Genomic DNA, 6,000 nt, shown 5'->3' with positions numbered 1-6,000 from the left:
TGATATCTCGAACACATTTTGCCTGTACTGTCAAGCTCTAGCGAAAATAGTTTGACTGTACTTACTGTTGACAGATCTAAAGATTTCTTCGGAAGCATAAAACTCCAGGACGTAAAATTAGCTAACTCGGTTTGATTAAGTCTGTTGGGAGATAAAATGAAATGTGAAAATTCTCTCAAGCATTATCTAAAATGGTCTATGCTGTCAATCAAAACTCTATTCCATTGGTTTTCGCATGTGTTGTAGCAATTTCATGAATGTATGGGCGTTTAGAAATACTACCTATGTATAAAAATCAAGCGATATCAAAGTATAAATATAAGTAGCGCAAATGTTATGTTTTGTGTGTGTGTGTGTGTGTGTGTGTGTGTTTTCATTCCCTCAGCATGAAAAATGGTACTTTTCATATTTTTGAATCAGCTAAAGAATTATTTCTTTGCACATTAACATAAGCCTATTATAAGAACTTGTAACCGCTCTTCAAGTGTTTCAATATCTACAATTTTGTAAATATTTGTTTATGTTGGTTCTTTGTCATAACTTTAAAAAGGCTTGATAATTGTCAGTGAATTCAATAGTAAATCGAATGTTATTAGTATGATCTTTATGACTGTGAATATAGGGGCAAAGCATGTTTGTTTTCCTGTTACAACACCTTTAATTTCCGAGTGATTGATTGGTGATAGAACCGTGTAGAGAAAACTTGCCAATGTATCACGAAGGAAACTACTAATGTTATAAAATAAACAAATGTGAGCTAACGCTACTGTAGCCTTAAACATGTACAAATGATATATTGTCAACTGAATTCAGTGCGGAATGTTAGAATGAACTACCCTTATATAGAAACATCTTACCCTTATATAAAAAATGAATAAACTCCATAACACTTCACAAACTATAGACGTCTTAGCCTGACATAATTTATCAATCGGAATTATTTGTTTATTATAAATCCATCATTTTGAACTTCAAATCTCTTTTTCATACTCTTCTCATCATGCAGGAAGTTACTTTTACGCATTTTATATCTCTTGGTAACTATCGAACCAGCATATTTCATCATTTTGATTAGCTGAACCATCATCTGTCAGTATTCATGAAAATATTGGATGGTATAACTTTAATTTATCACTGAACGAGCCTTAATGTTACTATTATAAACAAGAGGGTCATGATGAACCTGGATCGCTCACCAGAGTAATATGAGCTACATGTTTCAAATGTCAAACTGATGATTTTTAGAATTTTTTTGGAAAATTTTCCGATGTACAATCAAGTAACCCCTGGGGCGGGGCCAATTTTACCCCGGGGGTCATGATTTGAACAAAGTTTGTAGAAGTCTACTAGGCAATGTTACATATCGAATATCTAAGATCTAGGCCTTCTGGTTTATTTTAAGCAAATTTATGAAGATTTCCCTATGTACAATCAAGTTACCCCTGGGGCTGGGTCAATTTTTTTTTTGTAACCCCGTTTATTTCAAATTGTATACATATATAGATACATATAAACACATGATGCAAACGTACATATATAGATACATATAAACACATGATGCAAACGTACAATTACATGAATTAATAATGTAAATATCAAGACATATTGTCCAACATGTAATCTTAGTAATCTATTATGTATACATATTTTTATAACTACTTCATATACTATCTTAAGTCGTATATTATCATTGACATTTGTTATCAGGCAATTTACAAATTGGGGTAATATTTTACGAAAATATGAAGAAATGTGTATGAGAAAAATATATAGACAGAAAAAAAAAGAGCACATGTTTAACAAAAATATGCTCAAGTTGTTTAAGAACAAAAAAAAAAAAAAAAAGAAAAGAGGAAGAAAAAAGTGAAAAATGAGGGAAACTGATTTAATAAAATGAAAAATCCCTTAATAACTCTTAGTAGACAGTTTTTGCTTAGTTATCTATCGTTTCGATAACTTGAGACCAATTCTTTTCGAATTCAGATATTTTATTATTTATGGCTGAAATGTATTTCAAACTTATAAGTTTATCTTTAAAATAAACTTTGAACATTGGTATAGAGAGGTACCTACAACAGTTTTCTTCAAACTTTGTTTTATAAACATAATACTTTAGAAGTAAAGCAAGATAATTTCCAGCTCGACTGGTACAGGTATCATACGAAAAAATGAATTTTTTTTTCTGTAAATTAATGTCAATATTAAATCTTTCTTTTGCCCAATTACTTAAGTCAAATAAAAACTTATTAACATGTGCACATTCAAATGTTAAATGTTCTATTGTCTCTTGTGGGGGGCTGGGGCTGGGTCAATTTGACCCTGGGTATCAAGATTTGAACAAATTTTGTAGAGGTCCACTAGGCAATGCTACATGTCAAATATCTAAGCTCTAGGCCTTCTGGATTATTTTTAGAAAATTTTGAAGATTTTTCTATGTACAATCAAGTAACCCCATGGGGCGGAGCCAATTTGACCTCGGGGATCATGATTTGAAGAAGTTTTGTAGAAGTCTACTAGGCAATGCTACATGTCAAATATCTAAGATTTAGGCCTTCTGGTTTATTTTTAGATTTTTTTTAAGATTTTCCTATGTAAAATCAAGTGACCCCTGGGGCGGGGGTCAATTTTGATTTTGGGGGTCATGATTTGAACAAATGTTGTAGAGGTCCATTAGGCAATGCTACATGTGAAATATATAAGCTCTAGGCCTTCTGGTTTATTTTAAGAAAATGTTTGAAGATTTTCATATGTAAAATCAAGTGACCCCTAGGACGGGCTCAATTTTGACCCCGGGGTCATGATTTGAACAATTTTAGTACAAGTCCACTAGGCAATGCTACAAGTCAAATATCTAAGCTCTAGGGCTTCTGCTTTTTGAGAAGAAGATTTTTTAAGATTTTCCTATATAAAATCAAGTGACCCCTGGGGCGGGGTCAATTTTGATTTTGGGGGTCATGATTTGAACAAATTTTGTAGAGGTCTACTAGGCAATGCTACATGTGAAATATCTAAGCTCTTGGCCTTCTGGTTTCTTTTTAGAATTTTTTTTGAAGATTTTCATATGTAAAATCAAGTGACCCCTCGGGCGGGGTCAATTTTGACCCCGGGGTCATGATTTGAACAACTTTAGCACAAGTCCACTAGGCAATGCTACATGTCAAATATCTAAGGTGTAGGGCTTCTGGTTTTCGAGAAGAAGATTTTTTAAGATTTTTTTATGTAAAATCAAGTGATCCCTGGGGCCGGGTCAATTTTGACCCCGGGGTCATGATTTGAACAAATTTGGTAGAAATCCACTAGGCAATGCTTCACACCAAATAATTAAGCTCTAGGGCTTCTGGTTTTTGAGAAGAAGATTTTTAAAGAGTTCTGCATGGAATTCAATTCTTTGAACAATTTTTGTAGAGCTTCACCCAAGGAACATTCCTGTGAAGTTTGGATGAAATTTGCCTAGCGGTTTATGAGGAGATGTCCTTTGAAGTAAAAGTTTACGGACAATGGACGACGGACGACGGACGCCGGACGCCGGACGGTGAGTGATCCTAATAGCTCACTCTGAGCCTTTGGCTCTGGGGAGCTAAAAATTCTTAAGCTGCCTTCTGATGTTTTTATATCTTTAAGTTTACATTTTTGTTTGTAAAACGTCTGAATGACTAATGTTTTAGTGTCAAGACACAAGCCTCGTTTTCACAATGTTATCAAGGACATCCTGTCTGAAACCATTTGTCAAATCTGTAAATTGTTACGATCTGATTCGTTTTCAACTTTGTTTTGAACAGGAAGTCAGAGTGTAGAAGCAAAGCCAAAGATAAAAAAAAGATCGAAACAGAATTAGCGTGCTGAATTTTCAGAATAAAATGATGCAAGTATCGCATTAAGAGCGGTGATAGAAAATCTAGTTCTTGAAATTTGCTACTTAATTGGAAATACCTAAAATATGATGATAAATGCCTGACTTATAGTAAAAAGAAAGAACTATATTACAGCAAATCAAGGGAATAGTGTATAGATTAACTAGCTGAAATCCTACAGATCCGTTCTGTTTAGTTTATTACCGTACATGTACTGTGTAAACCTATGTTGTGACCAATATTTCAGTTATTCTTCTAAAACGGTCATATTTAACCATCGCACGTGGACAAATTAATATAAATATATATCATATAATGAATCACCACCAGAATGAAATCATTTCTTTTGGGGCTAGAGAAGGATTCCATATAATATTATAAATGTTACTTTCAACAGTATTTCAGTCATTTAACGGCGGTCAATTAACTTAACAATCATTGTTCTGGATTCTCTACAAGTAGTAGCCTTTTCCCCGCAAGTAACTGCCAACTTCTCCATATGATTCAGAACTGGAGGACGAAATCACTCCTGACAATGTCTATTATCAAATCGTCATGGAGAACATTCACCTCTCCCGGGGATCGAACTCACGACCCCGCGATCCTTAGATCTGCGCTCTACTGATTTAGCTAAAATACTTGTTTCTATACACGACAGTAAAGTGATTTTAACTATATACGTGAGGATTTTATACATTTATATGTAATTCATTTTCCGCTGTAGTCTTCTTCCTCAAAACCTATCATATTTTCTCTTTCGCGCACATTTCTCAAAAGGTGTACAATATGTAAATATTCTTTTTATAGTCAGTTCAAAGCTTAAATTCTAATTTTATTGCTGCCTGAAATGCAAGAAATGCATTTGCAGTGTCATTTTGTAACCATTTGCTCAACAATTTTTCTAACTGCACACCTGACTTTTATTTTTATCTCTGCCAAATTTTGATAGATTTGAATGAAAATTGGACACATTGTTTAATGACCAGTTCAATTAAATAAACATAACAGCAATATCAATTGTGCAAACATTTGTTGTGCCATGACAGTATAAATAAGGTAACCCCCACCCTCCTCCCAAAAAATGTCTCTGAATGAATGCAACTTGGTGCTGGTCTGTATGCGGCAAGTACTGTCATAGGTGGGATTAAACAATTTTGTCATTAATTTGGTGTCATTAATGACGTCATAAACCTGATAAAAAATTAAATATGCACATATCGAAAATATTAACGGATGTTCCATTACAACTAAACAGAGCTGAACATTCAGAATATAATAATTGTAATTGCATTGAATTAATAGGATCAAATTGTACTACTGTGATTTGGATTTACTAATGTGACTTTTACTTTAAGGGTTGCCTTATTGTTACCCTTACAGTTAAATGAATTTACATCAGGCTATGATCGTTTTTATGTTATATTATAATAGAATAATCATTTAACATTGTGTAAAACTTTCATTCAAATCTGTCAAAATTTGACGATAAAGGGAAAAACAGGTGTGGAGTTAGAAAAGTTGTTGAGTATATTGTTAATATACGCACCATTTTGCTACCTTTAATAACTTAAAAGTCATTTTTAAAAGTTCAGTTTTGACCTTGACATGTCAATGACCTTGAAATTACATTGAAATAACCCTTGAATACAACATTTCCAAAAATATTTCTCTAGTTCATCCACATATAAAGATTAGCAAACATGTCAAGTAAAACACACTTTGCCATCGTATGCCACTTTTCCCAGAACTAAAGGGCATTGAGACACAATATTTAAACCAATTTAGATGGTATATGAAAATAAAACGAGTGCACAGTGGCATAGTTTATTTGTAAATGCACTTATTTGACCTTTGACCCCATTGTACTGTAATGAGGAACCCTAGAAGGCGACAGCCCCTTTTAAATTTCATGTTCGATTCTAAGAAACACTTTAATACTAATATCCGAGCATTAACAAAAAATGCCATCAGAAGTCACATTTTCTCAAGATATTGACAGACTATTTAGAATTTATCGGAAAATAGTGTACTCAGAACATACTACCAAGAATCACAAAAAAAAAAAAATAAAATAAAAAAAATAAAAAAAAAAAAAATAAAAAGTCCAGGAGCAATACATTTTATCTTAAAGTCTGTTGAGAAGAAAATG

This window comes from Mercenaria mercenaria, chromosome 15 (assembly GCF_021730395.1).
Source record: "Mercenaria mercenaria strain notata chromosome 15, MADL_Memer_1, whole genome shotgun sequence".
NCBI classification, from domain to species: domain Eukaryota; kingdom Metazoa; phylum Mollusca; class Bivalvia; order Venerida; family Veneridae; genus Mercenaria; species Mercenaria mercenaria.
Note: the sequence above shows the minus strand (reverse complement) of the source record.